At 37.1% G+C, this 17206-nt stretch overlaps 1 non-coding gene across 1 annotated transcript; it reads left to right on the top strand.

Moving 5' to 3' along the window:
* Positions 1–13722: 13722 nt before the first annotated feature.
* LOC125577453 lies at positions 13723–13829 on the top strand. The gene has a single exon (XR_007315868.1). It is a non-coding gene; the product is annotated as a small nucleolar RNA R71 (small nucleolar RNA).
* Positions 13830–17206: the final 3377 nt, after the last annotated feature.

Here is a 17206-nt window from a genome sequence, read left to right as displayed (position 1 = left end):
AAGTAATTTAGAAAAATTTCATTTTTAATTTTATTACATGTGTATAAATTTATATTTCAGTTTTATAATTAGGAAATAAAGCGAAAAAGTTAATTTGAAATATATACAATGTTGATTTATGGTATTTTTGTTTAACAGAATAACATATGTTCACATAAAATTTTATTTGTGATTTAGTATTATATTATCAATTAGAATTTCATATAACTATATAATAATAAAAGATTCAAAAAATATGATTTTTTATTTGGTGTCTAAACCTATTTTAACAAATTAAAATAAAAACAGAGCAAAATATCTTTTAACATGTTTCGTACTAGTCAAATTTTATATATATAATAAATGAGTGTATTGATTAAAATCATATAATCCTAATACAAGCGCTAGATAATTCATCCTTAATAATATGATTTGTCTAGACTATATATATGTAAGTTAGAATCACACGGAAGTGGTATACTGGTAGGCGAATTACATTTTTCCGGTTTGAAGTAACAACGATATTAAATATGTGTAGTCACAAAAATATAAAGTAATGTTTTAGGTCTCATTTAAATATTTAGAGTGTGACTTTATTAGGATACTGCACTATCCTTTTGTAAATTAGCCCGAATCTCTGCATGAATATAGAATACTCCGAAGATTAAACAAAAAAAAATTGAAGAATTAAGAAACATGAAAGAAAATACCGAAAGGGTATAGTGATTCTAACTACTTTCTCTAAAATTCTCCATCATTTAATTAATGATTACTGTTCCATTTATAGATCAAATTTACTAATTTAGTAACCTTTAGTGCTCTTGAAATCGGTATATTCGGAAACATCGCCGCAGAGTATATTCAAAACGATTTTTTTTTATTCGTAAACATTTTTTGGTCAACTCAGGTATCATTGATTAAGGCCAATGGACATTGATACATTTGGTTTCAGAATTTACAACATAGAGAAGAAGCTCACTAGATTTACATATTAATCAGCCCAATTAAAGAAACATCCAGAGAACTTTCAACGTAATAGCAAGTGGATCTGCAGTTAACACTGGTTCAAACTGCACTCACAGTTTTTTACTTTAGTTAATTTTTTTTCTCTACACGAATTTCGTTGTCAGAGAAGGCATACAAGCTTTAAGGAAGGATCTAAATGAAGGTGTGGTTCCTGCAGTCATCAACCTCAAGAATCGAAGCCATGTTCCCACAACGGTAACAATAGTTTGGTGCACTGAAAATAGTCACCACTTTTTGCTCCTATATAAAGTATAATAGTGAGAAAGTAATCTTAACCCTCGTAAGGAACAGATAACGGATGAGTTGAATAATTAAATGCATATCTATGTAGAGGTTAATAAGCTTCAAACTCAGATGTGTCAGATAATAAAATATAAGAACAATGCTACAAGCAGGTAATCATACGCTTAAAGGATTAATAGGCACAGCAAGGAAAGGAAAATATAAGACAATTTTAACATTTTACCACACCCGCACACATGTAGCAACCGCAAAAATAAGGACGAGTAATTCTAATGATGATACAAATTACTTGCACGAAGTTACCAGTATCTACAAGATAAGGATCTTTTTCAGAAGATTCACTTTCGCAGACATTCATCGTAAAATCCATAGACCTGAGTGATCTGCCAGACAAAATAAAAAGAAGGAAAGTATGCATCAGATATAAAGTAAGATAACAGAAAGTACTAACCAAATGCGCAAAAAAATGTATGTTGTAGCAAAGAACAAAATTTGTTAAGAAAAAACTTGTGCCAACCAATGAACCAAGATCTAAACAATGGAAAATGGCCAGGAGAGACGATGTTGTATAGTACTTAACCTCAGAAGGTGAATGTTGAAGTGGAAACAGAGCAATCAGATGATAAAGCAATTTACCTGACAAATTTCATGGTTTCCTCTAATAATGGTGATTTTCTGAGGATAACACATCTTTAAGGCGACTAACAGCTGGAAAGAGGACAAAAAGGAGAAACAGTATCAACATACTTCTCTTAAATGGGGGGGGGGGGGGGGGGTGGAAGAAGAAGTCTTCACATAAAATCCTCGTACCGTAACAGTTTCAAGAGAATAATAACCACGATAAACGTAATCTCCCATAAACAAGTAGTTGGTATCAGGGCAAAAAAAAAAGAAAGAAAACAAGTAGAGTCGAACACATCTATAATTTCGGATGAAGAAACAAGGATTCTCCACTCACCCTAAATCGCCATTGATATTGGTTGAAGGTTTGGTGGAGATAAGGATTAAAGTGAAACCAGAAATTAGGGTAAAAAACGCCACTTTGTTTTACCTCTTTCATGATTTCTCTTTTGTTTTTTACTTCTGATTATTTTTTCTTTTTTTTATGAAAACTTAAATAAATTACAAAATATTAAGATTAATTAGGTTAATTTAAGGCTATAATGGTATTTAAGGAAATCTAAATCCTAGAACAAATCTAAGTTGAGAATGTCTGTTAAAAAAATCCAAAGGAACAAATCTAAGTTGAGTTTGTTTTCCACTAACATGATTTACTAACTGCTTTTATTCCGCACGAACGGTAATAATTGTATTGATTATGTTACTTCAGCTTAAATTTACAACTCTAGCAACAATAAAAAAAAATCACAACTTTAAATTTTAAAATTATACATAAATCCAAAATAAATTGTTCTTCGTTACATATGTCTGCAATAAAAACTCACTTCGTCGCTTCTCATATATTTATGGATATACGTGGATTATCAAATCAATTTCCTCAATAATCAATACACAGCGTATATAACAAAAATAAATGTGTTTGTAACGGTGCTTCTTCACTTCTCAGGTGTTAAGGAACAAAGTCGCCAAAAGATTTATCTCAACAAAACCTAACATAATTTAGTAAATTAACTTTAACTATTTAGCTTTTACGAATTAAACATGTCACCTTGAATCTTTATCGTCGCACCCTATTCAAACTAAAACCAAATTATGAACCCTAGACATTCTCAAGAACAAATCTCTTTATCTTTATCTCTATCGGGCATGTAATAATTGAATCGAGAGGTAATTACACCAACAATCTCTAGTGTACAACGGTGATATCAGCATCTTGATTTCGGAAAAAAGCATCTTGATTTTGGGAAACCTTATAGCTTAAACCAAACAAAATCAAAGACCCTTTTAGAGTTAAATCAAGGAAATTTTGCAAACAAAAAGAGTTAAGATTCAAAGAAAACAAAATTAAATATCAAAATAATAAGAAAAAAAAAAGAATATGGAGGAGAAGCAGAAGGAGAAACGAGTGCATATATACGTCCGAGATCTGATTGAATTCTTGGTTTTTGTTCATTTCACGATCAGGGCTCCGATTCAATTGATGCAAGGCGGGATCCAATCCCTGCTCACAAACCAGCAAGTAAAACTTCGTGGATGTGTTAGACAATTAGTTCCCGACCTGCACCAAGCGAATCCGAGCAAGACGGTGACCCTTATCATATTATCTCAAAGGAGAAAACTAAGACTGACTGTTATAGAAAACGAAAAGAAAAAGAATACAACGAGAGAGAAGAAAAGTTTTGGTTCGTAACGGCGAAATGAGGCAAATGGAGCTTTTTTGTTTTAAGACCCTATCAAAGAGAGACAATCTTAGCCTCATTTGTATGGTATTTAATAAAGATAATAAACTACTCATGTACTGACACATGTTTCTTATAAAAGAATGTCTTTACTTTTACACCATTGACTGTTGACTATGGAGACATGAATTAGATTTTTTACCTTTTTAATAATGAAAATTACGGAATGCTATCACCACTCTTACGTGGTTCAACCATTATTCCACGTGAGCGTTTTCTGTACATGTGACGCCGACTACTTATGTGTCTTCCACATTTGACTTTAATTATCTAAATAATACTTGATATTGATCTGTGATTTCAAAGGTGGAACTATTTCTGTTTACAAACTTTTATTTAATAAAAATTATAATTATATCAAGAATTTACATATTTTTAGTTTTAAATAATTTAATTTCAATTTAGTCAAGTTTAATTTTTAAAAACAATCTATATTCAATATTCTATAAATTTTTAATTTTAAATATTTAAAATTTTGATGAAAGTAATTTAGAAAAATTTCATTTTTAATTTTATTACATGTGTATAAATTTATATTTCAGTTTTATAATTAGGAAATAAAGCGAAAAAGTTAATTTGAAATATATACAATGTTGATTTATGGTATTTTTGTTTAACAGAATAACATATGTTCACATAAAATTTTATTTGTGATTTAGTATTATATAATCAATTAGAATTTCATATAACTATATAATAATAAAAGATTCAAAAAATATGATTTTTTATTTGGTGTCTAAACCTATTTTAACAAATTAAAATAAAAACAGAGTAAAATATCTTTTAACATGTTTCGTACTAGCCAAATTTTATATATATAATAAATGAGTGTATTGATTAAAATCATATAATCCTAATACAAGCGCTAGATAATTCATCCTTAATAATATGATTTTTCTAGACTATATATATGTAAGTTAGAATCACACGGAAGTGGTATACTGGTAGGCGAATTACATTTTTCCGGTTTGAAGTAACAACGATATTAAATATGTGTAGTCACAAAAATATAAAGTAATGTTTTAGGTCTCATTTAAATATTTAGAGTGGGAGTTTATTAGGATACTGCACTATCCTTTTGGAAATTAGCCCGAATCTCTGCATGAATATAGAATACTCCGAAGATTAAACAAAAAAGAAATTGAAGAATTAAGAAACATGAAAGAAAATACCGAAAGGGTATAGTGATGCTAACTACTTTCTCTAAAATTCTCCATCATTTAATTAATGATTACTGTTCCATTTATAGATCCAATTTACTAAGTTAGTAACCTTTAGTGCTCTTGAAATCGGCATATTCGGAAACATCGCCGCAGAGTATATTCAAAAAGATTTTTTTTTTATTCGTAAACATTTTTTGGTCAACTCAGGTATCATTGATTAAGGCCAATGGACATTGATACATTTGGTATCACAATTTACAACATAGAGAAGAAGCTCACTAGATTTACAAATTAATCAGCCCAATTAAAGAAACATCCAGAGAACTTTCAACGTAATAGCAAGTGGATCTGCAGTTAACACTGGTTCAAACTGCATTCACAGTTTTTTACTTTAGTTAATTTTTTTCTCTACACTAATTTCGGTTTCAGAGAAGGCATACAAGCTTTAAGGCAAGATCTGAATGAAGGCGTGGTTCCTGCAGTCATCAAACTCAAGAATCGAAGCCATGTTCCTATAACGGTAACAATAGTTTGGTGCACTGAAAATAGTCACCACTTTTGGCTCCTATATAAAGTATAATAGTGAGAAAATAATCTTAAGCCTCGCAAGGAACAGAGGACGGATGAGATGAGTTAAATAATCAAATGCATATCTATGTAGAGGTTAATAAGCTTCAAATGTGACAGATAATACAGTATAAGAACAATGTTACAAGCAGGTAATCATAAGCTTGAAGGATTAATAGGCACAACAAGGACATAAAGGAAAGGGAAATATAAGACAATTTTGACATATTACCACATCCGCACACATGTAGCAACCGCAAAAATAAGGACAAGAGTAATTCTAATGATGATACAAATTACTTGCATGAAGTTACCAGTATCTACAAAATAACGATCTTTTTCAGAAGATTCACTTTCGCAGACATTCATCGTAAAATCCATAGACCTGAGTGATCTGCCAGACAAAATAAAAAGAAGGAAAGCATGCGTCAGATAAAAAGTAAGATGACAGAAAGTACTAACCAAATGCGCAAAAAATGTATGTTGTAGTGATAGCACTCAAATTACCCTAAGGAGTGTTACTCTCATCAAAAGAGGTTCAGATGTAGTACTTAGGGATCAAATCCACAAGGAGCTAGGGAACAATTAAATCTAGTGTTTATTAATTCTAAGAGTTGTAAATGTTTAAATGAAATAGCAATAGTAACAAACGAAGTAAATAATAAATGTAACTTGGTTGGAAATGATATTAGATGCAGGGACACTATTTAGGTGTTGGAGATTATAATACCTATACATGCCTATTTGTTGCATTCATGATATGTTAGAGCTCAATCGCTTAGCTCAGTGATCAGCTGTCGCATGTTTCACTGGTTAACAGACTAGATCTCGTGTCTCAATGGTTAGTATGTCGACAACGAGAGGGTGTCGATCGATGGTCCTATTGGGACATCGACCGATACACCTTTGCCAACGTCGATCGATAGTCAGTTGAGGACATCGATCGACGGATTCTAGCCAGGCCTATGCGCGAGTATGATATGCACTATTAAGATACTAAATTGGCGGTTAGCCCTCTCTAGCAGTCCTAATATGATAGATAGATGTCAGGATGGGATAACAAGGGTGCTTGAGTATGCAATCCTATGATCAAGTTCTAGTTAGCAAGGCTAAAACAAGCAATGAACACAAATCTATCATGAATATCACAACAAGGTAGATCTATAGTTTGGGGTTAATCCCACAAACCTATCTGAACCCTGGATCTAATAATTGAATAACTTAGACATAGCAAAGCAATTCATAACAATGAGGAAATAGAAACTCATAGTATAGATGAAAAGAATGAAAACAAGGAGTTCCAATCACAAGTGATCTTCTCTCCAAAACTCTCTTCACTCTCTCTCAAAATGAAACTTGTAACAAAAAAGGGTCTCTCTGTTGTCAAAACACTTAGGCAGTATATAATCTACTAGGTTAAAAACTCATCAGGGCATTTTGGTAATTTGGCTTGGCCTTGGGTTTTAACTCCGCTGGATCCAAAATGTCGCGTGTCTGATGTCTCAACATCGATCGATGGTACTTGTGTACATCGATCGATATTAATCTTCATCTGTCGAGGCATCTCTTGGTGTCGATCGATAGCACTGGATGCACATCGATCGATTGTTCTTCCTCTCGTCGACCTCTACATGGTCAGCTCGGGTGAAATGTCTTTTAAGCTCCAAAATGCTCCAAAATCATAGCTTTACTCTGAAATGCACCTGAACCTGAAAACATACCTAGAAGAGTAGAAAACATAGATATATATATATAGTAAAACACCTATATACCATGGATGAAAACGGGTCAAATCGAAGGTATATCAACTCCCCCAGACTTACCCTTTTGCTTGTCCTCAAGCAAAACATACATGCCGTCTCTCTGAAAAAGGTTTGAAAATATTAGGGACTTAAGATTTTAAACCATAGAAATCTTTTCCTCAACAATTTTGCAACCACATTTAAAAGGTCCTAATCACAGAAGCACACTATGCAATATCCTAGATTAGCAACCATTTCTAACATAACACAACTCATCAATTCACGTCTGACATCCCCTCTACGGACTTCATTTCTTAGCATAAATATAAAGTGAATGCTTTACCTTGGGAGTATCGATCATAGGATGCAAGGATTTCAGACCGGTATCTGGAGCTGTAGGCAAAACTTAGTTCCTTGTTTCTCTCTCTCTAATTTTCTCTCTTGAGTCAAAGTCTGCTTCCATTGCAGGATCAGTGACCAAGATTGGATAAGCTTCCATGAATCAAAACTTAATGGTGGTTGCCACCAAGTTCTGTTCACTTCTTTTTGACATATATCCAAGAGTTCTTTGCGAAAGCGAGCCTTGAAGATTGCCACCTCCAAGTCCCGTTTCGAACTCTTTTATTGGAGTCTTTATGAATCAAGCCTTAATGGTTTTTAGCCACCTAGTCTTGTTCAGACTCATCCTAATTAAACAATAGATCTTATTTATTTTTTTTTTATTTTTTTATTTTATTTTTTTTTTAATAGCAAAGCAATATCTCATTAACTATTCTAGGGTCGAAATTTAGAGAAAGAAAATGTGATAAATAATCTACACCAGGCGTTACCTTCCAGACCTGTCTGAAGAATCCGATCTCATGTATACCAAGCCCCAAGACAAGCGGTTATGTCAGGTTTAGTGTTGAAAATCAGCTTTGGTTACTTCATACGGTCCAGGCAAGTGTGTAGTTGATAGGTTGATCTGCTTTAGCATCTATAGTGCTATCTGCAATAAGTAAATCTAAAATGGTGCTAAAGATTGGTTAGATATTCAAGTTTAAATCAATATAAGATCATAGTCCTTATTTTCAATAGCTAAGCATAATTTATTAAAATTCCTTTTGTATAAGAATAAAATAAATTATATCAGTAAATCTCCCTCCAGACTTAAATTACACTGTCCCAGTGTAACTCAGCCGGAGTTATGATGAATTAGTTCATGATGTACGAAATGTAACAAGTAAGGAAGATACATCTGACCGGATTAGATATCGATCGATGGGTAAGTGTTACATCGATCGTCGTGTGGTTGTCTATGTCGAGCGATGCCGACGTCTCGTCGGCGGTCGATATTCAGGTCCTCCTACTTGGGTCTCCTAAATCTGAAAGGAATAAAACGAAAGTAAATAAATGCTAGCTAATAAAACCAAAATAAAATACCTAATAGTGGGTTGCCTCCCACTCAGCGCTTGGTTATAGTCATTTAGCTTGACTGTGGTAGTGATTGGCTATCTGGTGGAGAAACAGCTGCTTGTTGGAAAACAAGCATCCATGTCATCTCTGCACATTCTGGACCAAGATGCAATGAAACTTCTTCTGGCCTCATCATTTCTTGTCCATTTGTCATCCATCTTCTCAAGTACATTGGAGATGTCCTGTAGCCTTTCTTGAACGTTGTCAATGCTGACCTGGTGCCAGCCTATGTTGTCATAGGCGTATGCTGAAAGTTCTGTCAGTTCCTTTTGCATTGACTCTATCGTCTTATGTGTCAGCTGCTCACCGACTGGTGTATACTCGGCGTCGATCGATGCGATTAGGTGTTCGTCGGTCGATCTCAGCGACTTGCCATCGAGCGATTTCGCTCGCATCCTGTCGATCGATGCTGATATCTGGTGTTGAGGTGCGAGTTGCCTCTGAATGGCTTTGACTTCTTTCTGTAGCCATTCTGCGTGGCTGTCTAGTCCACTGATTTTGTTGTCGAATGGAAAGTAGATGTCATCGCAGTGTTTGTCAAGTCGTTCCTCCATGGTGTCTATAGCAGTGTAGATCTTGGATGTGATCTTGTCAACCTCTGCTGCTGTGTAAGGAAGTAACTCCACAGGATTCTTGCCATCGATCCAAGGCCCTCGTAGCCTGTTGATCGATGCTGATTTTGCCTGCAAAAAACTTTGATTAGTGATTTTATCAATATCCCTTTGGGCTTGAAGTATTTGACTAGACAATTTGTTTAAATCTATCATGACTGGTGATATAAAGCGGTCATGCATGTCCTTGTAAGTCCTCAGCCTCTCATTCATGGCTGAGACCTTAGCGTCGAGCGATGTGATGGTACACACGTCGATCGATGTGGCTGGTTGTTGGTCCTTCTTGCGAATGGTGTCCAGATCTTGCTGTAGTAGCTCGATTTTAGTGCTTAGCCAGTCCACGTTGTTGTTGAGAGGGTAGTATACGTCGTTTATCCTCGTGTCGATGTATGAGACTTCCCATTCATCCTTGTGTTGTGCTGAACATTGCGGTTCAGCAGCTATCTGGGCTGTAGGAAGACTGACATCGATCGATGGTGCATGTGATGCGTTGATCGATGCTGAGGTTGTTGCTTCCTTCTCAAGTTCCTGACGTAAACTCTCAATTTCTGTCCTCATTTCTGCCATACTTCTGAAAAGCTCATTGTAGCCTCTATCTAAAGGTTAATGTGTATCTTCTACCAATGATTTGAGCTCCTCTCCCAGTTTCTCCTGAGCTCCACAAGTACCAAACACCATCTCATTGATTTCATCTTTGGTGTAGAGTTCTGGTGCCAGTCTTGTGAGTGTGAAGGAAGTGCATGTTCTGGAAGACAGATGTGGCTCTCTTCAAAAAGAGATGCTCTTTCCAGTAATTTCATGATGTCGTCCTTTGTGACAGGTATCATCGCACCAGCTACGCCTCGTGCGTGTCCACACTCATCTCTGTAGACTCCATACTCGTCCCATTGTTCCCAAGTGAACTTTTTGGCTCAGTACATGTCAAAAGCGCGGTTCCCAAATTCATAACGTATGTCGATCGACGTCGGGTCATCCTTATCAATCGACGTTGGTGTTACCCTGTCGATCGATGTCTCAGTTGTCTCGTCGATCGATGCTTGCCCTTTTGGTTGGCGTGATAGATCTGGATTGATTTCTGTTGTGGCAACTCCTACGTGGTTATTAGGATATGTTTGAATGACGTCTGGAGTGCCACGTTGCTGTGAGAATAGGTTGTCAGGGCCACGTGAAGGGTATCTGCTATGTCCTCTCTGTACACTTGTAAGATCCTTCCATCCATTGCACGTGCGTTGCCATATGGGTTCCTGAAAATACCAAATTCATCAGGTCGTAGAAAACCGTAATCAATGTTTGCATTATCATTCAATTTAGAAATAGAAAGATTAGGGTTTAGAGTAGTATCGATCGATGTAGATACAGATGCATCGATCGATGGCAGAGTAATTTCTGCAGAACTTGTGTTTTTGAGATGATTGCTCTTCATGGATTTTCCTGTTGATGTAGATGGAAGAGTGTTCATCTTTTTTGCTTGTGTGTCTGCTCTGGTGTGTGGAGGTGGTTTCGGGGGTGCAAAACGTTTTATATAGGTATCTCTAAACCTAGTTGGAGAGGGAATATTCTCCTGCTCCTGAATTTTTGCTGCGGCGCGAATATCGATCGATGATCCTGTGTGAGTGTCGATTGATGTGAGCGGTTGTTTTGCTGGACGAGGGTGGGTATCGACCGATGTGGAGTGCACAACATCAAACGATGTTGGAAATGTGTTGGTGAACTTATGTGGTTCGAATCTTTCATCCTGCAAAGACATTTCTATTGCACGTTCTTTCCAATAATCCTCATCGTATTTGATATACCTTGGATTTAAATCATTTTTATCCATGGTATATAAGTATTTTATTATATATATATATATATATATATATATATCTATGTTTTCTACTCTTCTAGGTATGTTTTCAGATTCAGGTGCACTTCGCAGTAAAGCTATGACTTTGGAGCATTTTGGAGCTTAAAAGACATTTCACCCGAGCTGACCACGTAGAGGTCGACGAGAGGAAGAACAATCGATCGATGCACATCAGTGTTGACGATCGATACGAGCAGATGCCTCGACAGATGAAGATTAATATCGATCGATGTACACAAGTACCATCGATCGATGTCGAGACACCAGACGTGACATTTTGGATTCAGCATACTTAAAAACCAAGGCCAAGCCAAATTACCAAAATGCCCTGACGAGTTTTTAACCTAGTAGAATATATACTGCCTAAGTGTTCTGACGGCAAAGAGCTTTTCTAGACCTAGTTTTGTTACAAGTTTCATTTGGGAGAGAAGATCACTTGTGATTGGAACTCCTTTTTTTTCATTTCTTTTCATCTATACTATGAGTTTCTATTCCTTTATTGTTATGAATTGCTTTTCTATGTCTGAGTAGTTCAATTATTAGATCCAGGGTTCAGATAGGTTTGTAGGATTAGCCCCAAACTATAGATCTGCCTTGTTGTGATATTCATGATAGATTTGTATTCATTGCTTGTTTTAGCCTTGCTAACTAGAACTTGATCATAGGATTGCATACTCAAGCACCCTTGTTATCCCATCCTGACATCTATCTATCATATTAGGACTGCTAGAGAGGGCTAACCACCAATTTAGTATCTTAATAGGGCATATCATACTCGCGCATAGGCCTGGCTAGAACCCGTCGATCGATGTCCTCAACTGACTATCGATCGACGTTGGCAAAGGTGTATCGGTCGACGTCATAATAGACCATCGATCGACACTCTCTCGTTGTCGACATACTAACCGTTGAGACACGAGATCTAGTCTGTTAACCAGTGAGACATGCGACAGCAGATCACTCAGTTAAACGATTGAGCTCTAATATATCATGCATGCAACAGTTAGGCATCTATAGGTATTATAATCTCCAACACCTGAATAGTGGCCCTGCATCTAATATCATTTCCAACCAAGTTACATTTATTATTTACTCGCTTGTTACTATTGCTGTTTCATTTAAACATTTACAACCTTTAGAATTAATAAACACTAGATTTAATTGTTCTCTATCTCCTTGTGGATTCGATCCCTAAGTACTACATCTGAACCTCTTTTGATGAGAGTAACACTCCTTAGGGTAATTTGAGTGGTATCAAATTTGGCGCCGTTGCCGGGGAGCTTTGATCGCCATTAGATTTAGTTTTATTGATTCATATTCTTTTCTCTACCCACTTTCTAATAATCTTTTTCTTGTCTTTTCAGGTGCATGCCCAGCGGTATCAGAAGCAACAAGGAAAAAGACTTTCTGTTCTCAGACGATCCTGCTCATTTGGAACGCACCATCCGTAGAGGTCAACGTTCTACATCGCTCGACGCAACCACTTCGTCGTCGATCGATACGCACAACCAACCGTCGACCAACACCAGACCATCATCGTCGATCGATCCTAATCGCTCGACAACGATCGATACTACACTGCATACGTCGATCGATTCCGTGTCGTCAAAAATGGTAAACATTATTATTCTAACACAGGACGAGAACGGAAACCTCTATGACCAGGCCGGTCATCTGCGTAATGCAACAGGTCAGAAAATATATGCTCAGGGGACTGTAATCCCTGATGCTGATGCTACAAGAGCTGCTCAACCTGTAGATGAGGACGCTCGATCGAAACCACTGGCCGACTATAATCTCCCAGTTAGAATTCGAACTGTATTGCATTCAGTCGATTCAGCGGACGACGTCGATCGATGACTGGAGTAATCCGTCCATCGATCTTCGTCATGGTCTGTCGATCGATGCGAGTTCATCGACATCGGTCGACATCATTGGGATCCGCCGAGACTCATGGAGCTTTCGATTTTGAAGTCTCCTTCCTCAAGCTTTTCATTTCTCACCACTTGGTAGAAATCATCATCTATGATGGCATTCTCATCAGCTCATGCCTCTCTAGCGAAAGCTTTTTGCCTCTTTATAGTCTCGCCCGTCTCAATTACTTGCATTTCAAGTTTTCTCACCTGAGTCCCTAAGGTCTCGATTTTGGTGTTCAGATTGTTGTAGGTGGAGTCTATTTTACCGTTGAAATCCACGGTGATTTGTTTTTGTCCCAACAGTACTCGATCAAGCATCTCTTCGATCTTGCTTTCCTGAGTCTGGGGTGGTGGATTCTGGTAATAAGAGTTTGAGTAGCTCTTGCTTTTGTTGAAGGGTTTTTGAAATTGTGAACTTTGGTTACTTCTTTGACCATTTCCAAAGAAGTTTCTGTTTCCGCCCTGGTTTCTAAATTTCTGGAATCCAGTACCTCCGATGTAGTTCACATTTTCTTCTCCTTCCGTATTTGCTACTTCTCCTTCAGCTGAACAGACTTGCTTCCTAAGAAGCTCGTGCACCACATCTAACTTAGCTCTTACTTCGTCCATCTGTTCCTTCCCGATAGAGGCTACAGACTTCTTCCGTTCAGAGTCAGTGTTTTTGGTGCTGCTGCTGTTAGCAAGGTTTTCGATAAGTCTCACAGCTTCCAACGGATTCCGAGTAGTGAAGTTTCCTTCACTCGCCGTATCAAGAGCCATTTGATACTGTAAGGCGAGACCTCGGAAGAAAGTGCTTAGAAGCTGCACTTCGTTAAATCTGTGGTGTGGACAGTCTCGCTGGAAGAACCTAAATCTAATCCACGCATCTTTGAAGGACTCTCCAGCCTCCTGCAAGAATGTGGAAATTTTGTTTTGAAGTTCTTCAGCGCACGCCTCATCGAAGAAGTTTCGTAAGAAAGCATTCTTGATGTCGGCCCAGGATGTTAAGGATCATGTGGGTTGCTGCCTAAGCCAGTGCATCGCTTCTCCATTCAGCGTGTATCTGAAGAGCTTGCACAGCAGGTAATCTTCGGGGACTTCTTTCATCCGAATAACAGCGATTAGATCCTTGAACCGTTCCAGATGGTCCATAGGATGCTCGTGCGGTAACCCAGAGTAGGGTATCTGCGACACGAGAGTGTAGTATTGAGGTTTCAGCTCAAAATTCTGCTTCTGGATCTCCGGAAGTCGAATAGCTGATCTGTTGGAATAGTACTCATATGGGCGATTGTAGTCGGTCAGTGGTTTCGATCGAGCGTCCTCGTCTACAGGTTGAGCAGCTCCTGTAGCATCAGCATTAGGGATTACAGTTCCCTGAGCATTTATTTTCTGACCTGTTGCATTACGCAGATGACTGGCCTGGTCATACAGGTTTCCGTTCTCGTCCTGTGTTAGAATAATAATGTTTACCATTTTTGACGAAACAACATCGATCGACGTACGCGGTGTAGTATCGATCGTTGTCGAACGATTGGGATCGATCGACGATGACGGTATGGTGTCGGTAAACGGTCTGGTATCGGTCGATGGTCTGGTGTCGGTCGACGGTTGGTTGTGCGTATCGATCGACGACGAAGTCGTTGCGTCGAGCGATGTGGAACGTTGACCTCTACGGATGGTGCGTCCCAAATGAGCAGGATCGTCTGATAACAGCAAGTCTTTCTCCTTGTTGCTTCTGGTACCGCTGGGCATGCACCTGAAAAGACAAGAAAAAGATTATGTTAGAAAGGGGGTAGAGAAAAGAATAAGAATAAAAAAAAAACTAAATCTAATGGCGATCAAAGCTCCCCGGCAATGGCACCAAATTTGATACCACTCAAATTACCCTAAGGAGTGTTACTCTCATCAAAAGAGATTCAGATGTAGTACTTAGGGATCGAATCCACAAGGAGCTAGGGAACAATTAAATCTAGTGTTTATTAATTCTAAGAGTTGTAAATGTTTAAATGAAATAGAAATAGTAACAAGCGAAGTAAATAATAAATGTAACTTGGTTGGAAATGATATTAGATGCAGGGCCACTATTCAGGTGTTGGAGATTATAATACCTATAGATGCCTATTTGTTGCATGCATGATATGTTAGAGCTCAATCGCTTAACTCAGTGATCAGCTGTCGCATGTTTTACTGGTTAACAGACTAGATCTCGTGTCTCAGCGGTTAGTATGTCGACAACGAGAGAGTGTCGATCGATGGTCCTATTGGGACGTCGATCGATACACCTTTGCCAACGTTGATCGATAGTCAGTTGAGGACATCGATCGACGGGTTCTAGCCAGGCCTATGCGCGAGTATGATATGCCCTATTAAGATACTAAATTAGCGGTTAGCCCACTCTAGCAGTCCTAATATGCTAGATAGATGTCAGGATGGGATAACAAGGGTGCTTGAGTATGCAATCCTATGATCAAGTTCTAGTTAGCAAGGCTTAAAACAAGCAATGAACACAAATCTATCATGAATATCACAACAAGGCAGATCTATAGTTTGGGGCTAATCCCACAAACCTATCTGAACCCTGGATCTAATAATTGAACTACTCAAACATAGCAAAGCAATTCATAACAATGAAAAAATAAAAACTCATAGTATAGATGAAAAGAATGAAAACAAAGAGCTCCAATCACAAGTGATCTTCTCTCCAAAACTCTCTTCTCTCTCTCTCAAAATGAAACTTGTAACAAAAAGGATCTCTCTGCCGTCAAAACACTTAGGCAGTATATAATCTACTAGGTTAAAAACTCGTCAGGGCATTTTGGTAATTTGGCTTGGCCTTGGGTTTTAAGTCCACTGGATCCAAAATGTCGCGTGTCTGATGTCTCGACATCGATCGATGGTACTTGTATACATCGATCGATATTAATCTTCATCTGTCGAGGCATCTCTTGGTGTCGATCGATAGCACTGGATGCACATTGATCGATTGTTCTTCCTCTCGTCGACCTCTACATGGTCAGCTCGGGTGAAATGTCTTTTATAGCTCCAAAATGCTCCAAATCATAGCTTTACTCCGAAATGCACGTGAACCTGAAAACATACCTAGAAGAGTAGAAAACATAGATATATATATAGTAAAACACCTATATACCATGGATGAAAACGGGTCAAATCCAAGGTATATCATGTAGCAAAGAACAAAATTTGTTAAGAAAAAACATGTGCCAACCAATGAACCAAGATCTAAACAATTAGAAAATGGTCAGGAGAGACGATGTTGTATAATACTTAACCTCAGAAGGTGAATGTTTAAGTGGGAACAGAGCAATAAGGTGATAAAGCAATTTACCTCACGAATTTCATGGTTTCCTCTAAAAATGGTGATTCTCTGAGGATAACACATCTTTAAGGCGACTAAGAGCTGGAAAGAAGACAAAAAGGAGAAACAGTATCAACATACTTCTCTTAAATGGGGGGGGGGGGGGGGGGGGGGAGAGAGGAAGTCTTCATATATAATTCTCGTACCGTAACAGTTTCAACAGAATAATAACCACGATCAACGTAATCTCCCATAAACAAGTAGTTGGTATCAGGGCAAAACAAAAGAAAACAAGTAGAGACGAAAAAATCTATGATTTCGGATGAAGAACCAAGGATTCTCTCCACTCAACTTATATTGGGATTAGTTCAAATAAAATAAAATATACTATATTGGGCTCTAAAAATGTAATACTATATGTTTTAAAAAGAATATAGAGGTTTAGGTTGAGCTTGAAAGTGAAACTTCATGTCCTAACAAGAAAACGCTTGAATCACATGATGATTTCTTTGTTTTTTTTTGTTTGCAAAAATCCCAACACTTGTATGAACATTGATCACCAATGTAAAAACTAAAAAGCCAACACTACTCACTATAAACAAGAAAAACTTTTAATAGGAGGAGAATCTTCGGCCATCAGTCAATATAATAAGATCTTCCAAAATTGATTTACATTTATTATTATTAAATCACCTTTAAAATACATTTTACAACTAAGGACTCGCAGATGAAAATAAGAAAACCTGTCCATTGACAAAAAAAAAGAACTTTTTGACCAAATTGCTAAAATCCAGTTAACATTAGCGAGGTTATACATATTGTAACATAGATCTAACTAAAAAGTTTATAAAGAAACCAGAAGATATATAAGATAAATAGTATGAATCTGAAATGAAATGCATCGTCAAACAACTAACCACTATTAAATGCATGATCAAAGCAACCAACAAAGTTACAAGTCATATTTAAATCCATTTTTTTTTGTTTCTGTTTGGTATGTTTT

The sequence above is a fragment of the Brassica napus genome, chromosome A8 (genome assembly GCF_020379485.1).
Source record: "Brassica napus cultivar Da-Ae chromosome A8, Da-Ae, whole genome shotgun sequence".
In the NCBI taxonomy this organism is placed as follows: Eukaryota; Viridiplantae; Streptophyta; class Magnoliopsida; order Brassicales; family Brassicaceae; genus Brassica; species Brassica napus.
The sequence above is the reverse complement of the archived record's forward strand: the minus strand, read 5'-3'. Positions and strand labels throughout refer to the sequence as shown.